The sequence below is a fragment of the Vicugna pacos genome, chromosome 6 (assembly GCF_048564905.1).
Source record: "Vicugna pacos chromosome 6, VicPac4, whole genome shotgun sequence".
In the NCBI taxonomy this organism is placed as follows: domain Eukaryota; kingdom Metazoa; phylum Chordata; class Mammalia; order Artiodactyla; family Camelidae; genus Vicugna; species Vicugna pacos.
Genome location: NC_132992.1, coordinates 24,661,016 through 24,687,963, shown reverse-complemented (window position 1 = coordinate 24,687,963; position 26,948 = coordinate 24,661,016). Strand labels below are relative to the sequence as shown.

General features: G+C 40.0%; 1 long non-coding RNA gene across 1 annotated transcript; it reads left to right on the top strand.

Annotated features, from left to right (window-relative positions):
- The first annotated feature begins 78 nt into the window (after nucleotides 1–78).
- Nucleotides 79–25,384, top strand: LOC140697089 (uncharacterized). The gene is made up of 3 exons (XR_012073909.1): nucleotides 79–180; nucleotides 22,859–22,997; nucleotides 23,569–25,384. It is a non-coding gene; the product is annotated as an uncharacterized lncRNA (long non-coding RNA).
- The last annotated feature ends 1,564 nt before the right edge of the window (nucleotides 25,385–26,948 follow it).

Sequence of the window (26,948 nt, the reverse complement as noted above, 5' to 3'; positions counted from 1 at the left end):
CAGCCTTGGAGACTAGAACTCCAAATCTGTCTAGATTCTGGAGAGACCTTAGGGGTATACATGCTGTAAAATGTAACTTCCTGTCTTTTCAGGAAAAACTCTTAACATGGCTAATAAAATGAGCTCCTAATGAGGCCTCTCAGACATCAAATATGCAGAGTGAAAACACACTTTGATGAGGTAAGTGTAAGGGGATCAGAAACATGCCCCCATCCCCAAAAGAATTTCCTTTCAAAGCCATGTGGGCTAAGAGTTTAAGGATACACCATACTTTGCCAAAGCCAGGATATCTGGAGCGAGACTTTGAAGATACCAAAGGATTAATGAGTGCCTATTTAGGAACCAGCCAGTAGTCACCCAGGCTTTGTGTCAACCTCTACTGCTGCCCAGCCTGACTGCAGAGTTTCAACTCCATCCACCATCACACTCCACTTTCTTCAGTAAGTCTGTTTTTAAAAGAGCTGCTCTGAAACATCACTCTAATGAGAGTGAGTGTGAGCAAATTTTTAACTCCTAAAATTTGTGGAGTCACATAATCCTGTTGAATCTTCCCATAACAGTAGGTACACAGACAATTACACCTTCAGAATTTATGATGCAAAGTTAGGAACTATGAGTTTAACATAATTGAAGATGATTTCATCTTAACACTGAGAAGAATTTCCAGCAAATAGTTGCTTTTGGGGGATGGATGGCAAGTTGTTTCAGAAAGCAGTGAATGTTTAGCCCTGGAACTGAGGCTGAGCAATACCTGAAAGGAATAACATAGCCCTTAAGTTACGACATGATATGATATGATATGAAGTCATATCATATGGTATTCAAATAAATTGGCAGCTGTAATTGACAACCTCTACAATTCCTTCCTTCACTGAGATCCTATCACAAATAGATGTGGACATAGAAGACCACTTTTACTGGTTAATAACAACGGTTTCACTCCTCAGGAAGGCATTTAGTTATTATTGGGGTCTTTGTACAATATTCGTGGATATTGTTTCTACCTATGCATACCTACTACCTGGTCCAGTCCTTGTTCTGTTCCCCCTAAAAATCTCCCTTGAGAATATTTGAAATTTCATTTTATAGGTTCAATTTGTTTGTGACTTGAAGATTGTTTGACTTCTGAAGTCTTTTTTAAAGCGCAGATACCCCTGGAGGCATCAAAGATGATGTTTACCGCAGCCACTCCTAGGTAAATTATGGACCAGGAGACATTTAGTGAGCCTGTAGAGCAAGGCTTCCCAACCTTGGCACTACTGCTATTTTGTCATGGGGGAGGTCCTGCAAATTGGAAGATTCCTGGCCTCTACCCACTTGATGCTAATAACACTTCCACCCACTTGTGACAACCACATGTCTCCAAACGTTGCTAAATGTCCCCTGTGGGGTAAAAATGGCCCCAGTTGAGAATTACTGATGCTGTCAAGAGGCAGAAGATAAAGGGGGTAGGAATATGGTGGAGGAAAACCTGTGACCTAGGCAGTGAGGACATGAAAGGGAGGTGTCACCAAATTCACAATTTTTCCTAGGGCTAGGCCTGCTTACAAAGAATAGTTTTCCATCACTCACATTTGCTTTATCTTCCTGTACCAGGGAGAACAAAAAGCCCATTTGGATATCTCTGAAACTCCTTAGTGTTTGTATCAGTTACAGTTTTACCAGAGAAATAGAACCAGTAGGACAGATGGACACACACACACACACACACACACACGATTACATGTTATATGACCCTTTAACTCGCTGACTAGGCAAGTCCAAAATCCCTAGGGTAGGTTGTCAGAAAGGGCAGGCTGGAGTTCTTTGTGACTTGAAGCTACAGCCTCTGGGAGGAATTTCTTCTTCAGGGAAACCTCAGTTCTGTTCTTAAAGCCTTTTAATTGATTGACTCATGCCCACCCAGATTCTCTAGGGTAATCTCCTTTACATCTCCTTCAAATGACTGTAGATGTTAATTATGCCTACAAAATACCTACACAGTAACACCCAGGTTAGTGTTTGGTTGAGTGATTGAGGTCTACAGTCTACTTATGGGCATAAAACTGACCATCACAGTGTTCTAGAAGCTATTCCTCAGGCTCCAATGTTTTGTCCACGAGCACATTCTTCTTCTCATCTCATTTCAGCTGTGCTGTAGGCCCTGGTCATTCACAGGTCCTGTTCCTGGCATGCATTTGTGATACTGCCCTGCTGTGACCAGGCTCAGAGTCCAAAGCCTGCATTGCATTTTCATGGACTTAAGAGTATCTTTAAAAGGATCTAAAGCGACATTTTCCAAAGAAATACAAATGGCCAAAAAGATACTTAACATCATTAGCTATTGGAGAAATGCAAATAAAAACCACAAAGAGATACCACTTCACACCCACTAGAATGACTGTACTAAAAAAAAGATAGATAATAACAAGCATTAGTGATAATGTGAAGAAATTATAACTCTCATCTACTGGTGTTAGAAATGTAAAATGGTGCAGCTTCTTTGGAAAACAGTCTTGGCTGTTCTTCAAAAGATTAAATGTTGAGTTACCGTACAACCTAGCAATTTCACTCCTAGGAGTACAGCCAAGAAAAATGAAAACATATGTCCACACAAAAAACTTGTAAACAAGTGCTCCAATCAGCATTATTTATAATATCCAAAAAAGTGGAAGCAACCCAAATATCTATTAACTCATGAATGGATAAATAAAGTGTGGTATATTTGTACAACAGAGTATTATTTGATCACAAAAAAGAATGAAGTACTGGCACACACATGGATAAGCCCTGAAAACAATATGATAGTTGAAGAAGCAAAGCACATATTATGTCATGTATTGAATGATATCACATATTGTATGATTCTTATGAAATGTTTGGAATAGGCAACTCCATTAGGCCAGAAAGTAGATTCATGGTTATCGGGGGCTGGAAGGTTCAGGGGAAATAAGAAGTGGCTGGTAATAGGTATGGGGTTTCTTTCTGGGGTGATGAAAATGTTCTAAAATTGTAGTAATGGTTGCACAACTCTGAGAACATACTGTACTAGAAACACTGAATTATAAATGAATAAATTGCACAGTATGTAAATTATGTCTCTCTCCACACATACACACAGACACACACACACACACACACACACACACACACACACACACACTCTAAACAGTATCCCTCTGGAAGCCTGGCAACAGAAGAATTGAACAGACCTGTCAGGGCAGGGTTTTCACAGACTAATGATTAGCCAATGCCCACGACACCTGCTGGCTTCAAGCTGGGGCCAGAAGCAGGCCTACAGATGTTCCTCTGTTGCCTAGTGTTTGCCACTCATACCCATCAAACTAGAAGAAGGTAACTCTTCCCAGAGCAGAGAGTCGTACTCAGCATCTCCCTTCCTGGGCCACTCTCTGACGACAGCTGTGTAGTCTGCCACCTAGAGCAGGCTGATGAGGGTGGAACCCATCCAAGAGAAAACTCAAACGCTTGGGAGACAGAGTATTAGCTCAGGAGCTGCTCTTTTACTTCAGTGGCTTAAGAATTTTGATTCATTTGGTAACAGTTTATCTTTGATGATGTATGAAGGCATGACTCAGTTTTGTGGCTTTTAGCACCTCAATGCTGGGAACTCACTAAAGTCCATTTTACTTATTCCAGAGACAGCCCTGGACTTCTGCCCAACCTTCCTCCTTGCTCCTGGCTCCCATAATAGGGAATTTCTTGTATGTTGGCCTCTCAGGAGAGGTGCTCAGGAGAAATGCTGTCACTTCACCATTTCAGCTCTTGTTCTTTGAGGGCCTTTCTGTCCTTTGAATCTTCTATTAAAGTACAAATATTCATTATCAGATAATAGCTTTAGGTAGGATTTTCAAACATGGGACACAGTTTGAAAAAGATCGATACAATTTTTCTTCAAGCTTGACCTTGTTAAGATTAGGGCAAGAGCAATGGATTTTTCCAGCAGGAACGTACCAAGTAGTTGACGGCCACTTTGTTAGGCCTGATCTCTGGTGCTGGGGTGTCCAGAGCCTCATGCAATTTGAGTGCTCTTTTGTCTACCAGCTTATGGGCATAATAATTTACACTGACATTATGACTCAAATTCTGCAGGCTTGTTGCCTTCACTCATATAACTATATGAACATGGTTCCAGGAAAAGTTCCCCCAAGGCATTTCTGAGTTTCCCTATGGAAGCCTCACAGGTGTTCAAGCAGGCCCTCCACATGCTGCTGTTTCCCCTGGATTTCTGCTTCTGATCTTCCAACTCATCTGGGCAACTGTGTGTATCCACTAGGCTCTCACTCTATCTACCATCTACAACCCATAGAAGAAAGCTGTCTAGCCCTGTGGGCTCTTTCCCATTGCTTAAAGCATCAACAGAGCCCTGGGTTTCTTTCAGCCCTTCTAATGGCCCACATGAAAGCGTTTAACCAGCTCTTGCTAGAGACTGTTTGAAAACAATTCCGTGTTTTAGACACTGTGAAGCACCAGGTTCTCTCTCTCCCACTGTTCTCTCCCACTGACCTCCCAAGTATCTGTGCACAAACCTTCTCATAGGTACATTCAGGCAACGGAAGCCAAAACCCAATTCAGACCCAACAATTCCAAGTCATAGTCAGACATCCCTTCAAAATTCTTTATTCTTCAGGCTAAGCCAGAGTCAACTTATCTCATATTCAAGTTCGATAATCTTTATTTATTTTATGCTCAAGTTTATACTTGAATACAAAAAGCCACATTTTCAACTTATTCATTTATAAGGAAAAAGCATTACCAAATTAGCATTTTTTCTCTCTCTCAATACAAAAAGGTACTTAGGCAGCCAAGCTTTTAGAAGAATTATTGGTAAAAGGCCTAAGAAGAGTAAAGGATTATATAATATGAGTGGCAACCATTAATAAATTATACCAGCCTTTGTTTATGATATTTAAATTAGATTTTTCAAGTTTCCATCAGCCACATAGTTACAAATCAGTAGTACAGATCTCATCCTTTAAATCTGGTTGCCTTTTCCTAATCTTAGTTGCAAAGAAATCCTCAAATTTGACTGTACCTTAGCTTTTCACCCCTTTTAAATCATGACCCTTCCTATGATTAGAACTTGAAATAGAGAACAGTTTAGAATTTATTAAATAAAGCTTTGATAACACCTTATTAATTAGGGTTGGTCTGACTGTAGATTGCTGTGTAACAAGACTTTATAGGAGTTGCCACTTCTATCTGTTTATGTAACAGGATGTCAAAATGGGACACTTGGTTTCCCAGCTTTTTAGATGATACAAAGGCCTAGAATAATGAGAATTCTTTAATGGGAATGGGAAGTGTTACGTACTTCTCCCCATGTCCCAGTGTCAAGTGCTAGACTGTCTATGCAGAACAAGCTAAAACAGTCAATAAACAATCCTGCCAATATTAGCCTATCACCCACCTCTCAGCTTCATGAGAAAGGATGAAGCAGTCAGTAAAGAAGAATGTCACCAGGAGACTTCTGCTAGGCTGTGATGTCCATCCCCTCCTGTGGGGATGGGAAGGAGAGTTCTTTGCCTCAACTCAAGTCAACTGAAGAGAAGCTTGAAAAGAACCATGCGTAGAGCTTGACATGCATCCACTGGAGCTCGAGAACCTAGGAACTGCATCTGAGTCTCACTTGGGAAAAGCTAAAAGTAAGAGCTGGGGGCCGTGGCTAGCCTTGCATGGTAGTAGGAGAAGTGGCTGCCATTGGGAGACCTGTGCTTCTAGTCTGACCTTCTCCATATGCCAGATGTGGACCCGAGAAGAAAAGCAAAACACTGGATCACACAGAGAGGCCAAGAAGTTTGCCTGGATGGTGAAGATACCCCAGTAGAGGGGAGACTGGTCAAGAACCAGGAATGGAGAACAGCTTAGAAATGAAAAAACTGCAGGAGGCATTACTTAAATCAAGGAAACTGCAGTTAGAGTCCCAGGGATGAGACGGGGTTTTTATAAAACACACATACACACACATACCAATGAGAAAGAAAGCCTTGGAACCCACCAAAACAGGAGCTACCAGAAAATCCAAGGAACCCATCCAAGATTTTATCCAGGATGGGGAAAACAAATTCATAGAGTAACTGGAAAAGGCAATAATAAGAAAAAATAATAGGCATTATTATTTAGTTAGTCAACACAGTGGTTACTATGTTTAAAAGGCTTAACTTATATTAATCCATATAATTGCTTTCAGTGTTCAATAGTGTTCAATAAACCAGTTACACTTAACCCTTCCTATCATTTCCACATCTAACAAATATATTATTAATATATGCTAATGCTATATTAATGTATAATTTATTCATAAATATATTAAGTAGCTATAATGTGTAACTTAATGTTGAAAATAGTCATGAACAAGACAGATATTTTAATGAGAGGGACTATATCCAAGCAGACAAGTAAGAACAAACTGTGGTAAGTGTTGTAAGGCAATTAATGTGGTGCTGCAATAGAGTAATTGGAGAAAGTCAATCCAGGCCATTGTCTAGAGAAACTTGGGAACATCAATGCGTGATTCAACTTGAATTACCTCATTGAGTTAGCCACAGAGTTCCATCAACTATCAATCACGGAGCTCATTTGGGCCAAAAGATTCTGTCATCATATGTGTTAACATATCCGCAAGTCCATTTTCCAACCTCACATTGGCCAACCACAGCAGAGGGGTCCGTTCTCTAAAGTTCAGTTTCTGTTTCTTCACTGGGATTGAGTCCAGGTGTGAACCTCAAATTTATGCTATTACTATCAATCAAAATACCCAGAGAACTACCAGCTTTCAACTGCATTTTGTAGTGAGAGGCTAGGCTGGGCATAGGAATCTATTATTCTCAAAGATCCCCCAAATCTTTTGAGAATATGAGTCTCAGAACCTTGCTAAGAAGCAAATGAGACTTAGTTAAGTTTACCTTCTCCCCTATTCGCCTCGAGTTCTTTGTTTCAAAAATCCACTGGAGGAACTTCAGGGCCAAGAACTGTTTGTTGTGAGGACTTAGAAACCTGGTATTATTCTCTCTGTCCCCTAAGGCCCATGTGGCCAGTGTCCCTCTGCATAATCATTTCATTCTTTTTCCACACTGGACAGCTTCCTCTGTCTGCTCATACCTTCTGCTCACAGATATCTTTGGCTTATTCTCTACTGTGGTCCTGATGGTTCCAATCTATTCATACCCTTGAAGCTTCAGTTCCTACTTTAGTTACTATACCACCATGGTTCAAAAATATTAATTAAATAATATACCATCATTTGAATAAGTCCTAGCAGGAACAGAATGAAACATAATTATACGAAATACACACATAGACTGTGTGACATCCTGATTCCAAGTATGTAAAATACCAGGAAGGACATGTGAACCTTAGAATAAAAGAAGTAGAGTGATTGGTAGTTTGGACAGCAGAGGATTAGGGCTGTTCATCTTCTACACCAACCAGATTATAAATTTCTGGACAGCCAGGGGCTGCTGGCTTTGGTGCTCACCCTGTCAGCCAGTTTGGGCTACATCCTGAAGCTGAGTAGCACTAAACACAGCAGCCTGGGCTGCTGCCTTCAGGAGAGTTGTGCCATGGCAGCTCCCCTAAAAGATTCTGGGAGTAGATAAGAATTGACTTACCAAGTGTTATTTAAAAAGAAGAATGTTCATAGCAGCACTATTAATAATTGCCAAGGTATGGAAGCAACTTAAGTATCCATAAACAGATGAATGGATAAATAGGATGTGGTATATATCTATAGTGGAATACTACTCAGCCATAAAAAGAATAAAATTTCACCATTTGCAACAGCATGGATGGATCTGGAGGTCATTATTAAGTGAAATAAGTCAGAGAAAGACAAATACTGTATGATGTCACTTATATGTGAAATGTAAAAAATACAACAAATTAGTGAATAAAACAAAAAAGAAGCAGGTTCACAGATATAGAGAACAAACTAGTAGTTACCATTGGGGAGAGGGGAGGATGGTAGAGACAATTAAAGGGGTAGGGAAAGAAAAAGGGTTATTACAGGATTATAGGAAATATGTGTGTAAAACTTTCCAAAATTGTAAAGCACTATAGAATTTAAAAGAATTTTATTCAATTAAAAAAAACCAGAAAGAATAGTCAGTACCATTGTCATGTACTTTAGTATTTTTTCTGACTTAACAATATAATACTGATTCCAAACTATAAAATGATGGACAGGAATTACACTGGAAATCATGCTCACATTTGGTCAGTTCTTGTCCCTTAGATCATTTGTTTAGCTTACTGTCCTTGAAGCCTATTATGAAAAAAAAATTCCTGAATAATCCATACCAGATTGATTAAAATGCCCAGGGAACATTTAACTCTTCTTGAATTGTGAAGTCAAGTGACACTGATGTTATTTTTCAAGCATGGACTTGGCCTTAGAAGACCTGAGTGTGTCAAAAAGGGAAGGATTCAAGAAGGTCTTTTCCTGGCTGCCATGTGATGAATAATTCTCATTTCCCTTTAGAAAAGCATCCCTCCGACTGCCAAGAAGTTGCTGGCAGATGCAATTTATATTAAACAGATGGCTGTCTCTAATTAAATGCTCATCCACGACTGGGCCCAGTGCATTATGAATGCCTTGGGAGGATGTGCCAGTAGTTACTGAGTGGAGACCACTCCCAGGATGAGGGTCAAGAAGAGAAAGTCTCATGTGGGCTTTCACATGAGATCATGAGAGAGATGAACAGAATTCAACCTATCGATTGCTGACAAAACCCAGTGGAGAGGAGCTGCATTACCCAAACACTAGCAGATTGAGAAGTGCGGGGATTCTTTGCATGGGTAGGCAGGAGAGAGTCACACACACTTTGAAATGGAGTAACACTGGTGTCTACACATGCACACTGCTTTGATTGAACTAATTTTTTAAAGTAAAGTTAGAATATCAGGCACGTGAGTTTCTTTCTATTTATGTACAACCAAATAGCTCATATGTACAACTAAACATTTCCTTCTTTGGCTGAAAGTTTAGAAATAGCTTTAAATTTCTGATTATAGGGACATCCTCAGGTACCACAGACCCATCTTTTAGATTTTATGTTGGTTGAGCTACTATGAAGAACAGAGACTCCCTGAGGTCACAGTGATGAGAAGATACGAGTAGAATCCAGAACTCGAAACTTAGCTCCAGGCCTCTGCTACATTCTAGCATAATGGCTGTTACTGCCCCAGAACCTATAAATAAGCATGCCAATCTGTGTACAGAATATATAAATATTGAATGCAGAAGTTACTTGTGTAGTTAGTGGGCCTAAAACTGACTAGAGAGCCAACTATGTTCCCATATGTCTCAAATAAGAAGATACGGTCACTTACCGGATTTGTCCGCAGTGATATGGCCAGCCTTGAGAGGACCAGCTAAAAGTCTACCTTCAACTAGGCCAAAGGAGAAAGGATCCTGTCCCCTTCCAGAGGCCAACAGGGTCACTGTGAGCCAGCCCTAGTGGGCTTGTGTTCACATGGCTGGAGGCTGACCGGCTCCTGCCTGTCCACTGGCCTGTCCACTGGCCTGTAGCCTGCCTGACCTAGTGCAGCCGTCTGCCTGGGCAGGATGCCTCACTGCCTATCCTCACAGCATCACTTTCTCCATCATGTGGGTTAAGTCAAGCTGCTGTTTAAATGCCTGCATCGAAGTAAATGCAGGAGTGCTTTTGAACTAAATGTTTCTATTAATGACATTTATTCTAACCCGCCTCCTCAGGAGAGTGAACAAGAACCCTGGAGACAAAAACTCAGTGAGGTTTGGAACAGGACCTGAATGGGAGGGAAAGGCATCCCAGGGGGGTAGACAGCCCTGGCTACTGGGCAGACTGTCCTCTAAAATTATTGGAAAATGTGCTTGACAAGTGAAAACCAATGCGGGGAGAATCTGCAAGCTAACTGCTACTCACGGCTTTCCTGCTCACCTTTCTCTCTTGTTTACACCAAATCAAAGGTCAAATTGAAGTTATGAAACAGCAGTTTATTTATTTACTTTCAAATCTTTGCAGAAAAATGAGATAACTCAGCTGGTTAGAAAAGACTAAACACATTAGCAACCACTGGTGTCCATGCCAACGTGTTAGTAGAGATTACTTTCCAGAGAGGTCTACAAACGGAGACTGTGTGCCTGAGAGGAGTGGGCACCTTTCGGTCTGGGATTCTGGAATGGCCCCAAAGGAGAATATGAGAGGTAAGCAACAGAGGGTGATTAAAATGATGTTGAAGGAGCCAGGCCCTGGAAATGTCCTGGGGACAGAAGGACCCTAATATAGTTCAAAGTCCAGAGACTCTTAAAGCAAAGCAAACTGACCCAAGCACAGAGTCCTTTGAGGACTTCAGCTGGAAAAGCAAACTGAGCTTTGGCAGGTCAAACACATTTGGGACAGGATATTTATACCCAGCTATTTCTGTAACTGGAATTGATCAAACGTGGGTAGTCCAGGTTAGCTCAGTTCCTGTCCCCCAGGCACACAGCCATCACATGCACTCACGTATTCTCTGGTGGCGGTGGGTGGTAGTGTATGGACAGAGAAGCCATTCTGACTTTCCTTCCTAAAATTTCAGCACATCTCCTTCAGAGTCCACTTATCAATCCCTAAACCATTAGAATTGGTGTTTGAATGGTTCCAGAAGAATTCTCTCTGGAGAATACAGAGAGAATACATTTTTAGGTCCCACTTAAAGGTTCAGAGTCCGTAGGATTAGGGTATACCCTGGGAATCTGGTTTTTTTTTTTTTTTGAATCTGTATTTTTAAGATCTCCCCAGGTGATACTGTTGCCAGTGTTGGAAAGCCTTGATTATACAACAGAGTCTGACAAGAAAAAAATATATAAGGAGAAATAAATTGGAAATATTTATTTTGTGATTTCCTCTGAATAGAGATACACATTCTAAATAGCTACACTTAGTCTAAAGAATGGTATTACATAAGTTGTAGAGTTAGGTTTTAAAATTGAAAGAATCAAAAGTCTCTTCTTTCAGACTTTTCCTCTTGATTGGTATTTTTCTACATGCAATTATATTTCTAAAGCAGCAGAATTTCTACAGAAATTATGTTTCTAAAGCTATTGTAAAGAATCTTGACTGGCTATATGCTATAAATGACAATGGTTTTACATAAGCAGAAATCCACCTGGTATTCACTGTAACAACGGGCATTTTGTTTTGTTTTTGCTTAGCATCTACATGTTGTTTTACAGTATAAACTTTCTATTTATCTTTGCTCGCAATGGCCTTTCCAAGCAGATTAGATGTCTTTAAGTATTAAAAAGAGCCTTCTAAGGAGTTATAATTGTTTTCAAGACAAAACAGATACAAAACCTTAAAAAGAATCATTACACCCAGTCCATAGACATATATGCATATGATAGCTAATAGTTCACTAGTCCTATAATTATAAAATAACAAATTATAATATATATATAAATTTATAAACATAATTTATAAGAATTATAAAACCAAAGATTATAATGGAAATCTCTAGATAATCATGAAAACAAAGGAAATGAAGATCTATATGGTAAGACTCCATAAAAACCAACTGGACATATGAAAATGAATTTATGGAAAGTAGGTGGAGGCGAATAGTGAGTCCAGGGCAGTGTAACAGCCTGCCCATTTGTTACACCCAAGAGGGTAAGAAGTTTTGAAGGAAACTGTCATTTTCCTGAGAGATTTCTTTTTTGGTGAAATAATTCATAATTGAGTAGTGTACCTGCCTAGTCTCTCCTTTGCTTCATAATATATACTTTCCCAGTCTCATTTTCCCAGTACATTATTTTCTTCTCTCCACTCTATGCTTCTCCAGCTGTGTCTCTGCATTGGAGTGTGTTTAAACTTTAACCACTTTAAAGCCACTGACCAGCCATTATAACAAAGAGTTCATGAGTCAAATATTAGAAATGAGATTAAATGATACCGCTCACTATACTCACCACAAAGGAAAAAAGATGACCAGATTGCTAATATGGGTGTTGGCTACAAAAGCCCCACAGCATTAGCACCAAAGCAGGAGCGGGCAGTGTTGTAAAGTGGGGAGAATGAGGGGGTAAGTACAACAGGAAGAAAAGTGAAGAAAAGAGACCGAAAGGGCAGTCAGGAAATAGAAGTGGTAAAGATTGGAAGTTTAGAAGAGAGGCGAGAGACCACAGCTATTCCAGCAACGATGAGATGAGACAGAGGAGATGACGATGACTTGTACTGGATGGGGGGCTGGGGTGGGGGTGACGGTGTGGGACTTAGAGGGGGGAAAACTGAAGAAACTGAGGAGAGTTCCACTTGGAGAGGAAAGCCAGCGCTCTGCACTGCCTTCGTCCCCTACTAAAAGGAGGGCTGAGCTAGGGATGGGATGGAGGAAGGCAATGATCAGGAACTGGATGTATGGTAAATTTAGAATACAAAAGGAGGACTTACTTCTGTATTCTCTAGGTTATTAAATTTTAACACAGTATAATCATGCACAAGTCAATGAAATATATTAGTGCAGTCAGCTGTAAAAGATGTGATCTATAGGAATAAGTCCTAGGGACCCACTGTTCAGCACTATGGTGCCCGTAGTCAACAATACTGTATCATATACTTCACAATTTGCTAAGAGGATAGATCTTATATTAAGTGTTCTTATCACAAAAATATTAACAACAAATGAAGAGAGTGGGAAGAAACAAGTATATTTACAGCACAGATTGTGATGATGGTTTCATGGGTGTATACTTATCTCCAAACTCATTACACATTAAATATGAACAGCTTTCTATACGTCAGTAATACATCAATAAAGTGGCTTAAAAATAAAAAATCAGAAATAACATGAAAATATGTGATCTATATGGAACGTAAGTTTATGAAATGGCAGAGCCCTGATGTTTTCTGGGAGTCAGAAAATCTCTTGCTCCTTTCATAGCCATGCCTTTAAAAACGTGGAGCTATAAAAATGCATAGACTTCTTCCTAAAAATGTTCCTACATGACACTACACAGGCCGCAGATACAGTCCTTGAGTCTTCTGTCCTGTTAATAAGACAGCACGTTTACCTGGAATTCTAGAAGACCTAGATGAAAGTTGCTATCCTGAACCAGTAAACACTGAGATTACCAAATTATGTGGTGGCATCTCACCTGGATGTACCGACGTTTTAGAGACTTAACCTGCTGGTGGTTCAGTTGTGGGTTTTAGTCCAAATTTTAGAATGTGGCCAACATTCTCTTCTCAAAACCACGTCAGTTCCCTTTTCTCAAAATTTTGTTTTTGTTTCTGTTTTTTGCCAACCACCTATCATTTTAAGTAGAAGAGATTTATTGTTCTCAACAAAAATGATAAGTTATTCCAACAGGACTACTATCTGTGGCAGCAGAGATTGGTTATTGCTTGCAATATTTTTGGATTATTAGTGTCTTGCATTAATCTGCCCTATTACTGCCCTTAAAATTTAGCTCCTGGTGAATCCGTGCTCCCTAATCCCCACCAGACATCCAAGATGAGGAGTTGATAACCAGTGTTGTGATGGACAGGTAGCATGTAAATCTTTCAGGGGGTGGGGGAGGTATTCCTGCAGGATTGGAATGCCGTGTCAGAAAATGACACATTAATTATGCTTCCAGCTGTCTCAAGCAATAAGGCAGCAGTGAAGGAAACGATATGCTGACTGTGCTCCTCGGAGTTCTCTTCCTTTATATGAATGCCTTCCTCAGGTAGATGCGGGTTAAGAATTTGCACTACGTGAATAATCATTCTAGGGGGAAAACTAGGAAAGCCCACTTCAAAAAGTTTCAGTGATCTCATCCTCCCATGCACTTAATTTATCATTCATTGTTATTTCTGACAATGAGTTTGCACTTACATCATATATGGAAACACATTCTCATGGGAGTTACCTGCCACTCACACTTACGACCCTCAAACAAAATGCAAGGCTACAAACATGAAGATGATTTGCTTTTTTGTACGAGCAAACTGGGGAACCTTGATGTTTCTCATGAAATAGGATGCACTAATAGGTCAACAGTATGCTTAAATAAAATGACTCTTTCCAGACATAGATGAAGATTTAGGAGACAAGATTTTAATTTGGATTGTTTTTCATATCTACCATTTGTTTCTTTAATGAGAATCCATTGCCCCTCATTTAATGACAAATATGGAGCTAATTCAAGAGGAGTGTTCACATTATAAATGAAATCTTGAGCCATGCAAAATCCAGAGTGCAGATTAACCATGCAACATGGAATATTCCCTTCCATGCTCACCAAGCATGGGAATTTTTTCACGGGAATGAGCTCAGGAATTTTCCTTACACGGTCAACTGGCATTAAGTTAGCTATGTTTTCTGAAGACTTAAAGAGTTATAAAGTAATGAGTTCTTTAGGAAGAAGAAATGTGTTTATTTTGTTTCTATACACTTTGAATTTATAAATTTACTTGTAATATGATGGATAAATGATAGGGGTGAATCAATGAGCAAAAAGCAATGATTCCTTCCTAATCACTGCTTACAAGGAGTCACATGGCATTTATCCCCCTGCAGACATTAAATCCATAGATAGATAGATATACAGACAGACAGATAGATTCTGATTTAGTAAGTCTGGGCTGTGAAACTATATATTCAAAATTTCCCTAGCTGTTCTAAATTATAGGCAAGAGAGAACTATTGCATTAGTAGAACTCAGAGACAGAAAAGGCCCACTACTGGCGGATAAGCTATTACAATATTAATGTTACTCTGTTTCATATTTATATAAATATATAATTACATTTATAATTTATATATACACATAGATATAAAATGTTTTTATTTAGATTCCCGCATAATTTTAAAAGAATTTAAAATAGTTAACAAAATGCTACATCTAATACCAGGTTTAAAAAGTAAGTGACATTACAGACATAGTAAACAAATTTATGGTTACCGGAGGGGAAAAGGGATAGGAAGGGATAAATTGGGAGTTTGAGATTTGCAAATATTAACTACTAGATATCAAACAGATAAAAAAACAAGTTTCTACTATATAGCACAGGGAACTACGCTCAATATCTTGTAGTAACTGCTAATGAAAAAGTATATGAAAACGAGTATATGTACATATATGTATGATTGAAACATTATGCTGTACACCAGAAATTGACACACTGTAACTAACTATATTTCAATAAAACAGTAAGTGAGATTTAAAAAGTGAAAGAAATGTACAGGTAAAAAGAGTATCAGTCAGGACTAGGGTTGAAAGACTGCTGACTCAGAGGAGTAAGACACCGCGAATCAGGGCTTATGTCCGTGTTTACTTTGAGTATTTAGCGTTGCCTTCTGCAGAGATTCAGGCTAAGGTGAGCTCTGAGTCAGTCTCTCCCTGCTTACAGTTTGTTACTGCTTTTCTTTTCCCTTGCCTGTGTTCTGTAAGCCAGCAACACTTCGATAAAAGAGAAAATATTTTTATTACTAAAGATTCTTTCCAGAAAGCTCTCCCTTACATTGCTTATTCGTCTCATTAATATCATCACTTAAAATTTTTTAAAAAGAACATACTCTCCAGCTGCCATCAAACATAGAGCTGGGAATGATTAAAGATATTTCCAGTGAGAAGAAATGGTTTTAACTGTCTGGAGATGTGAATGGGAAAGGGAACAATAATCCCCCCAAAAGACTTGTTCTCCTTGGCCCCCTGAGGCCCCTGAAACTGAAGCCATTCTTACAACTCAAAGGACTGGGTGTTGTGTGAAATTTGGCAGAGGTGGGGGGTGGGGAGGGCGGTGTGTGTTGGGGGAGGGGAGCAAGGGGGGGTTGGGTGGGGGTCGGGTAGGGAGTTGAGGCAGGAGCGGAGAGCAGAGATTGTAAAGTCTTTCAAAAGTCTTGAATCTCTGAACTGAAGGAATTGAATTGTGGGTCACTGGTTCAGCTTCTATGCGTGACCTGGAACAGCCCACTCCAAATTCAGGATGAAACGGGACACTTATGGGTCTCCCCAGGCTGGGTTTCCTTACACTGTTCCCACTCAGCTGCCCCAGAGGCACCAGGCAGCTGCCGTTTCCAAACACATCCCTGGATCCACTGCCTACTGACAGTGGGAAGTGGAAACTGAGAAATCTCTCTGGGCTCCTGTCAGACCAGTACAGGGAAAGTGAGGGGGTTTCTTTGTTTCCCACTTCTCCCTGTGAGCAATGAGTGCAATAGAAAACAAATCCCACTGACTCACAAACACTCAAAGCATGAGGCAGACTGGAGCTCAAGCTGGTTCTACAGGACATCATCCAGAAAGCAGGAACAAAGACCACTATCACAGTGTGGGCTATACAGTATAAACTTGTTGTTTATCTATTTTATATATAGTTAGTATCTGCAAATCTTGAACTCCCAGTTTACCCCTTCCTATCCACTTCCCTCCTTGGTAACCATATATTTGTTTTCTATTACTGTGAGTCTGTTTCTGTTAAGTAAAGAAGTTCATTTGTGTCATTTTTTTAGATTCCACATATAAGTGATATCATAGGGTATTTTTCTTTCTCTTTATGGCTTACTTCACTTAGCATGACAGTCTTCAGGTCCATTCATGCTGCTGCAAATGGTGTTATTTTATTCTTTTTTATGGCTGAGTAATCTTCCATTGTATAAATATATATATATATATCACAACTTCTTTATCCAGTCATCTGTCAATGGACATTTAGGTTGTTTCTGTGTCTTGGCTACTGTAAATAGTGCTGCTATAAATGACAATGACTTTCTAGTTTCATATTTTGGCAGTAAAACATGGTAATGACAAGCATAGGTTTTAGAGTCAAACATACTTGAGTCTAGTGATGAAAACTTGGTTAAGTTGATTGATTTTTACAATGCTTTTTCATCTATAAAATGGAAATAATAACAGAACCTACCAATAGGATTTTAGTGAGGGTTATGGAGGTTAATAGCTTTCAGCTGCTAGGCACTGTGCTTGGCACACAATGATTAGTCAGAGAAGTCTGACTACTATTAATGTGACAGAGATTGAGGGCTGCCTGGTTGGAATTACGATTCGGTATGAGCACAAACAGCAAAAATTTGGTAACTAAATTTTTCTGAAAATTGGCTGTAAGTGGTTTGTCATAGGACAACATTGCCAAAAATTCAGTATTGATAATTCTACAATAAGAGCTATGATTTGCTTTGATTATCAAAGAAAATCTCATTTTAGTAAGCCTAAAATGAGAGACCAGACTCAAGGTATTTCTATATTCTTAAATTTTGCTTTAACTTAATTGGGAACTCATTCATACTTTGGTGCAAGATAATGGAGCTGAATCTTCTCCCAATGAATAAATCAAAAGATTTAGTAATAGGAAAGAAATATGTAACACAAAACACCTTAACAGGATTATAATCATTAACCGGCAGAGGCTGCATCATTTTTACATTTGGGCAGCTAGTACATTCTATTATTTGATGACATCAGTAAAGGCCAAAACAATACTAGCTGTTGAGTGCAGAAATGGATAACACAATCACCTATGACCATGCTACATTCATCACTTATACTATACTCCTGGTATTTTGCAGACCAGAATGAGGGGAAACATGGGTCACTTTCAAAAATGGCAAGGCCACTATTGATATCAGAAGAAGAAACTGTCTAGTGATGGATCAGGATGAACAGCACAGGCAAAGAATGGACTTGCGTTATTGTTACTAATGTAAATACAGGAGGGGCCCACTATAGTTTCCTCTGTGGCCATCCAGAAGCACGAGTGCACAAAGCCTTGAGAGGCACACACAGTGAGCCGGATCGGCCTTCACAGAGAAAGCCATTCCCATGAAGACGTTGCTGGGAATCTTTGTGAAGAGGCTGCAGGGTATCACTGCACAAGCCACTGGGGCTTTAAGCACCATGTGGTATCATGGTCTCCCTGACTCTCCCGTTGTTAAGACAGTCCCCAGGAACCCCTTGTGTCAACCAACACTTGTCCTCCAAAATGAGGAAAGGACACGCCAGGAAGGTTCTATACAATTTTCATTCACATCAGACAAAATGGTAACTTAGTCGTCTGACAAATACTGTTACCTACTCTACTTTTCCTCTCCTAACACATGTGGAAAGAACACAATGCTATATTTAGCAAAGTTGGTCAACACAGGTTCTGACTAATAACGGTGGATTAGGCCGACAGTAAATGATAACAAACTGTTACACTGTGCCATTCTCCAACTTCAAAAGGAATGGCCCAAGATACGGCCATGCAGCCCTTCCCTGCCTTCCGCTCGCTCCCAACGTATCCATCCAGCTCTGGTGAGTCATCAGCAGTTTTTGGCATGAATAGTGGCAGCTTTAGCATTTTCCCCCAAATGGAGAAGTCTGCGTTAAGACTCAGTTTCACCAAAATCATTTTTCAGAGTCCTGTCCCATCCTCACTGGAAAGGATAGACAATTATTAGTTTAAGTATCATCATTTACTTCCATGAGAGCCTTCCTTTTTATGAAAATGCTGACAAAAAACTAGGCTTCTACTGAAATACTCATCCAGTAGACATGTACTTATGAATTTAAAGCTTAGCATCACTTCCTGACAGGATATTCTGGCTGCAATAAACTAAGGAAAACTCAGGGACTGTATGTGACAGTAAAAGAATATCCAAGAACTTAGTTAATTGGATTGTGAATAGGCAGGTACTCCCTGTTTAGAGACATTCTTTAACTATGACCTAAAAGGAATAAAATATACGTTTTCATTGTAAATTTTTAATGCATAAAACTATGATTTATTTGGGAACTAGCAAAGACCTAGACATTTGGTTTTCATCTTGGGGAAGAGGAAGGTGGAGGACAAAGCCACGTTCATGTCAGAAAATGCAACCGGCAATCTGCCAGGTCAGCCAGAGACTTAAGTGACTAGGGAGGTGTCGTTGATCGTGAGTGGGTAGGAATGAACACCAGGAGAGCGGTATATATTTGGAATCACCACTGTGAAGGAATTAAGAGGAATAAAGGATCCAGCCACCTAGTGGAGGCATGTCTCCATACCTTCTGTTTCTTCCCAGGAACTGCTCTAGTTTCTTTCCTTCTTTACACCCAAACTGCAGAAGACCAATGGAAATTTTGTCCCACTCCCCACCTTACTGGAAAGAGAAGAATGAGGATCTTTCAGGAGGAATATTCTTCCTTAAGTTGGAAGGATGGAGATGGTGGGAAGGAGGAAAAGAGCCATCTCTGTGTTTCTACTTGTTATCACAGCAGAACCAAGAATTATTCTGGCTTATACATCTCCGAGACTCATTTCACCACATCATTTAAATTACCAAAATCTATTGTTTTCATCTCAGAATCTCTTTCAAATCCATCTTCTCTTTTCTACCTCCAGTCACATTTCCATATTTTAGTTGTACATCATTTCTTATCTTTATTATTATCAAACTCCCTTAATTGGGGATTCTATTGTTTTTCTCCATTATAGCTCATCCTTCACACTGCTATCAAAATCCTCTCTCTATAAAAAAGTCTAATCATGTCACTTCTTTACTTAAAAATTTGTTCCCTTCCGTTTCAAAGCTTCTGAGTTTAGTTCTGGATGTGGCCTTGGAAGTTATATTAAAAAATCAAAAGTCCACAGTTAATTCTGATGCAGAGCAATTACTGAGAACCACTATCTTACACTTTTCTATGTAAAAGGCAGCAAAATAGGCATGGTATTGCTCTGATAATATGCCTCAAAATCCTTGAAAAGTCTCCTTATCCAGGGAAAACAAAGGAGTCCCAAGGGGGCTGAAATCAGGGTGTCACCAGGCAAAGCTGGGTCCTTTTCAAGTCTCCAGGGGAGAATCCATTCCTTGCCTCTTTCAGCTTCTAAATGCTAATGGCATTTCTTGGCTTCTGGCTGCATCACTACAACCTCTGCTTCAGTCATATTTTCTTCACTGATCTTCTTGCTTCCCTTTTCTAAAGACCTTTGTGATTACACATTGGGTCTACTTAGATAATCCACGGTAATCCTTAACTGAATCACATCTGCAAAGTCCCTTCTGCCTTATAAGGCAACACATTGACAAGTACCAAAACCTAGGACATGGGCATCTTTGTAGGTAGTAGGCTGATGCCTACTACCTACACTTATATTTAACAGTCATTCCTTAGCATCATCATACATCTGGTCAGAGTTCAAATTCCTCTGATCATCTCATAGATTCTTTTGCTTTATTTGTTTTCAGATGGTTTATTTAAATCAACATCCAAAGTCCATACACTATAAATAATTACATCTCTTTTAATCAATAGGGGCTTTTTCCCTGCAATTTATGTGTTGAAGAAACTGGATCATTTGAGCTGCTAAATATCCGACATTCAAGATTGTGCCCATGTAGTTATTTAATACATTTCTTTGCCCCTATTTTTTCCAGTAAACTGATAGCTATATCTATAAACTTGGTCAGTTTCAGGTTGTATTTCTGACAGGAAGATTTCATGATGCCTCTCATTCACTTTAAGCATTATTATTTATATTCCTCTTTCCCTGATCAGAACTTACCTCTCTGATGAGGTTCTTTTATATCCTGGAAGCCATTATGCCTTATTATGAATTAATAGGTTCTGGATTATGAATTATCATGAATTAATTTAAAGGCTCTGACACAACACTTCAACATACATTCTGACTTTAGTTCTGTTCCATCCAGCAGCACCAAAAATAAAATCCTAGAGGTATCAGTCATTCCAGTCACATCACCAAGTTGACACTGTTATTGACTAGTTTGATTCAAATTGGCAGCCAAAACAGTTCTAGAAGGATTCATTCATTACCTGTATAGACTCAGCCTAAGTTTGAGGAATGACTTTTTATCCTCGGATAACTCACATGTTACATCTTCAGAGAATCACTGAGTGAAACCACATTTGTGACAAATTCAGGCCAAAGTGGGATACCAGGAAGCAGAGGATGTGGCCTCCTTGATAGAGGAAGGAGATTCAGAAACAAGGAGACCAGGGAGAACCAATCCTTGGTCAATGCTGACCTCTCTGTCTTTCTGTCCAAGTTCTCACAATCAGGTAGCTGATCTCAAGGATGAGACAGAACAGGAGATAAGTACAAGATAGAAAAAAAGTGCTCACAGCTCATTGGGGAGCAGAACGGGAAGACCAGGACTTATAACTGCTTCTGCCTTGCTGATTTAAAAAAAAAGAAAAAAGAATATTTTTCTTCTGATTTAAAGAGACAAGCAGAATTTGACATCCATATGATGTGGTATAGAGAGGTTGCTTTATCTGCCCTGGGTTTGGCTGCATATTCTGTCACTAACTAGCTACATAATTTGGGGCAAACTTTTAAATGTTATGAATTATTGGTCATCTTTAAAATGCAGGTGTGGACTAGATAATCTCTAAAACCCCTTCCATGGATTTTTTCTAGTACATGTCATTGCTAATGTTAAACACAACATAAAATGTACATTCATCCACTGATCTCATGCAATTCACAGAATTTTAATAAATAGCAGATGTAAAAATATGCCTTTGCATAGCACTTCAACAAAATAATTGATTCTTGCAATTGTGCAGCCTTCCCCAGCAGGTTCCACCCAAGGGTAGGCTGGAAACACACAAAATATCTTAACATAAATGTGTTGTTCTTGTCATCCATTTCTGCCTTCTCTTCCTTCTTTTACCCAGAGGCTACAGACATAATTGGTCCATCATCGGTATAAACAAGAGCTGCAAATACACTGTGAACACATTCATACTGAAACACAAATTACCAGTACTTGAGAAAATGGAGTTCATGAAGCAATAAGGATTCATTCATCCTATTATACTTGGTGAATACCAATTTTGTTAGGGTGAGAGAAGAAGGGAAATGGGACTATTCCATTGAAGGCAATGTCTTTTATGATCCCAGAGAGGCATTAAAAATAGAAATGTTTGCATTCCTGCCAAGCATTTCAATAAAATCTCGGTATCACTTGGGCAAAGTGGAGGGTTGATTGGCAGTAGTAGTAATCACTGTTCAACCAGGGCAATTCAGGTATAACATGATAAGAATTCAGGAAGACAGGGTGCTACAAGTGTAACTCCTTCACTGACAGCACCTACGCAATGGGTAGATCGATTATTAGGTAGGTGGATCACTAAGAAAGTCAAACCCAATACATTTATTTTCAAATAATCATTTGGGGCAGACGTAACTAGCCTCTCCACGTTTCATGGTACAGTACATGCATTATGTTCTATATGAAATAGAGACCAGCTGGTTATTGAAAACATGTGAATCCCTCATAAAGCGGTTAGAGTCACATATGGTTTCAATAACCAAGAAGTATTTGTTTAACATACAGTGACTGTATTCTTAAATGTGGTATGATTATTTAATTCAAATGTCAAATATTGAAACCAGCCTGGCTGAAGATTAACAGCTAATACCTACTTAATGTTAAATATTCAACAAATGCTTTTTAATGTGGAATTACAACTTAACTGCTTCAGTCCTGGATATTTTCTTTTAGTTTACCGTATTATCCCGCAATCCCTATGTGTTAAAACCTTAGAATCACAACGCGTTAGCACTATAGTGTCCTGACAGAGCTGTCAGTCTGTGCCTTTGTCCTCCTCATCCATAGATGAGGAAAAGGAGGCCCAGAGAGGCAAGATGACTTATTAGAAGTTTCCTTAACAGTTTTCAATTTTTCAATTCGGCATTTTTCATGACACCACACTGCTTTTCTCTAAAAAGAATTAATTACAGGAGGATCAGAGACCCAATATTTTCTGAAATAAACCTACACAACCAGTACATGGACAGCACAGAGCAATTATTCCTTCCTTATTTACATCCTTCCCCTAACCCCCACCCCTCCCTACTCCCACCTAAGTCCTCATAATGGGTCCAGCAGCTCTTGCTGGCTCCATGCCTAGGTCATGAATTCTACTCTGCAGTCCTGGAGCTAAAGGAGAAAGTTCCCACTTCAGATCTTCCATACATCTATAGAAAAAATGGAAGAGAACCCATGTGTCTTACAGAGGAAGAATGACTGCCAAGTACTGAAAATCCAAGGTGAGAAGCAAAACCATGGCAGGAGAAACCGTGAGTCCCCAACCCAATAGCAGGTCAGGATAAAGCAGTGAAGCTTGTATATATCCGGGTGTGACTGTGATTTGTGGGTGGATTAGGTCAAGGGTGGAGGGGCCCAGTAAAACTCGAACTGAACCAAATATCTGAAGAATCTGGTTTTCTATAAACATTAGTCCCCCAACCCTTCTCTCTCACTCTTACTCTCTTTGCTAAATGGGCTGCAGAAACAAGGTTTATTCAAGTATTGTTAGAGTCAAGTCATATGAAAATACGTTTAATAATTGAGCTTATTTTGCCTAGAGAAAACAACAGGTAATTGTTTGTGGTGCGTGCGTGTGTGTGTGTGTGTGTGTGTGTATGTCTGTGTGTGGAACGGAAGAGATGATAGGAAGGCAGTTGCTGCTTTAGGACTACCTTTACATATTTTCTCTGCTTTGTGGGATTAGAAACAAACTATTTCCGTGTAACTCCAAATCGAAGAATGAGTCCCAGCAGTCAGAAAAACAGGGAGGTGATTTCTGCTGATAATCAGAAATACTTTCTTTTTTCCCAGCCATCAGAATCGCCCAGTGAAAGAATGATGGAACCAGCCAGAATTGTGAGCTCCTAGTTGTCGAGAATTTGTGACCAAGCAGAGACTGCACTGCCTAGGGCAACCCTTCGGTGAAGTGAGTTCTGATGCCTTTTCTGTTCAAGATTCCATAGACCTGCATTATAAGCCTTGGGTTCATTCTTCATGAAGCAGCAATTCACTGCAGATCCCTCAGGTGTAGTTTTCTTTGGGAAAGAAAGGTAAAGCCAAGAGACATATAAGGCAGATGGAGAAAAGGAAGAGAAGGAAACTGTGAGATAGAAGAATTGGCCTAGAACAAGCAAGTGAAGAACAGACCTCATCAGTGATCGTAATAAATAAACATGTCACATGACGGAACAAGGAAAAGCTAGGATCCAAGTGCACTGGATTAGGACAATAAATGAGGTAGGAAGGGTGGAGCTCTTTGTAACTGGAATGTCAGCTGGGGCATCCTTGCACTTTGGAGATCTTATTAAACTTGAACCAAACTGCAATTACTCACAGCTCTGACCCTGAGTTCTTGATGCTCCCATGTGACTTGGGAAATAAAAGTCGGACTTAATTGGATCTCTGTTGATCTTTTCTGGACAAATATTGTGAGTTCCAGGCAAACAACTTTTTTCTCCACGGGAAGATTTTCCTCAGAGGGAAAAACGAAGATGCAGAGTGAGGTTTCCACCGCAGTACTGGGAATGCTGAGGGGAGCGATACGATTACTTTGTCAAAGCAGGCCACTAACAGGCCACAAACCAGGCTTCTAAACCACTGGCAATGGTCCTAAGAACACCTGCAGGAATGCTGAAGAGGAATCTAACACTTACTCCCGGAAATATAGGAGATATTTCTTGTAAGACTGCTAGGAAATAAACTATGAATTTAAGATTTTTTAATATAACTCTTCTCTCCCATATTTGTGGTTATATAATATCCTTTCCACTATAATATTTAGTCAGTGGGCCCTTTTTTTTTTCACCAGTTGCAAGCTTTGTTTTAACTATTAAAGACCTTTATTCAAAATGCAGAACACCAGACTGACATGTCTCATCAATGGGGATATATGCTGCCTCTATATTGGTTGCCAGCATAATTTCATTTCTAACATGCTAGGATGGCAGGAGGCAGTTAAATAAAAACCAAATCGGCAGACTACTCATCAAGGAAAAGTCTCATGCTGAGAGTGGGGTTCCTTTACCTCTGCTTTGTTTACACACGTCTCCTCCTGGGCTCAGGGTTCAGAGATCTGTCTCTAAATGTGGTGAAATGGGGCAGAACTTTCCTGACTGGCTGGTATCTCAGCACTGAGTGTCAGTCAGTGATTTCAATGTCATGGCAGTGTATGTCAGGTCTTCCTATGTTCCTTCCACACCATCCCCAAGAATGGGGAGGAATTATCAACATCTTCCCTTCCTTCATCATAGAACTCATGATTTCTTATCTTCTTACCATGGAAGAAAGGATGCTTTTCCCACCATCAAGATTAACTCATAGTGAATGACTTAAGCAGCATATGCCCTAATCTCTTCCAAGTTCATATCAGCTTCCTACTCTAATTTCAAAGACCATAACTCTTGAGATCGGAACTGGAATGATTACTACTTTTTAAGGACCAGATGAACATATACTTCCCTTGTGGGAAAAACTTAACATTATGGACTATGAATACTTAGCCTACTCTCCCAAATCCAGACCAAAGATCCAGTACAGGCTACTTCCCACTGGTCCCCTTGCCCCCCTACCTTACCACCCTCATGTAAGCTCCCATATGCCACCAATTAAAGTTTATCCCACAAAAAAATAGCATCTTGGTGTAGTTTTCTTTCTCTTTCTCTCACGAGGCCCCATTATTCTGTCATACACATTTTGAAGCTCTAGAAAACTGTTTTGTGACAAGGAAACCAAGAATAGAATTCCAAGAGTACTTCAAAAAGTAATATACAATGAACAGTGAAAGGAACTGGGAATGATTTTTTTTTAGAGATCCAGAAAGTTTGATGGTGTCAGGATAGCTAACTGACTTCAAGTGGCTAAAGAATGCTGTGATTCTAGAGGGCACAGTTAAACTAATGGATCGAAGGTCCCAGCGGGCTGAAGACCAATTTTGGCTTGCTATGAAAATTTCAGAACAACACAATAACAACTATAGATGTTCAAAGATGTAAGAAGCTGCTCCAGAAGACAGAGCACCCATGTCCCTGCAGATAGTTTTCAAGCAGATGGCTTTAAAAAGAAACAAGAGGTCAACTGTTTGTGTTACACAGTTTGTGTGGTATGTTTAAAAATCAAAGAATGTGAAGAAGATTTTGTGACATTTAGACCATTGGTGGTGTGTAAGGGTGGAAGCCAGTCTGGGTTGGAATGAATGGGGTTGAATAATTTTATTTCAGGATGTGAACTTGTCTCATACCTTGGTAACTAGATTCCTGGAAATGAGTGAAAGCAGAAACTCATGTGCTGCCCCTTTATTAAGTTGCATAGGGGAAATGGGAAGCGTGACACAGAACAAAGAAGAGCCAAGGTGAGGAGGAGCATTAACCCCCTGCCCACTGCTTGGTAGTAAGCACGGCTGACTGCTCACTGGGTAGAGACCATATGAGAACAGATTGTCTAGGAGGCAGAAGAGAGAAGAGTCGATTGCTCTCCCTGCCCTCCATTGGTCAAAGTCCGGCTTCCTGGAACCCCAGTGCTTTCAGGCAGCATCTTTGGATTCTCCAGGTAGCGACCAAGGAAGCCAAAGTTCACAAAGACCGCTTATGAGTGTGCAGGGGCAGCACTCCTCTTTGCCACGCAGTGGGCCCAGGTGGCAGTGATGACCTGGCTCCTCAGCTGTAGAAATAGCATGGGGGCCAGTCTGGCCAGAGCCAGGTGATTACGTGGGTGGAGGGCAGGGAGTCAGGGGTTGTGTGAACTGTGTCCAGCATAACTCCCCGCTCTGGATCCATGGCCCTGCCTGTGCAACATGGGTGTGGTCTTCGGTCAGGTCTCCTCTGCCTTCTGTATGCTGCAGCTGTGGCTCTTTTATGTAAGACAGAGATGCCCAGATACACTGGAACAGAGAGTGGACAATGGATCATCCATACCAATCACACCTCTATGGATGAGGGAAGAACTCCCTTCTCAGAAATCATTCTATTGCCTCCAGACCCCAGAGAAGACAAAGGCCTCTTCCTCTCAATCCCAACTCAGAAATTATACTTTCTAACAGCCCACTGGGGAAGATACTTCCTAAGACTCCTAAACAATTTTTCCTGGGGCTGGTCAAGTTTGCAGAGAAACTGTACCCTGGGCAGGGCTCATTTTAAGAGGAGCATTTTATGGTGCAGACACATGACCTGCCCTCTTCATACTTATTACAATCTTAA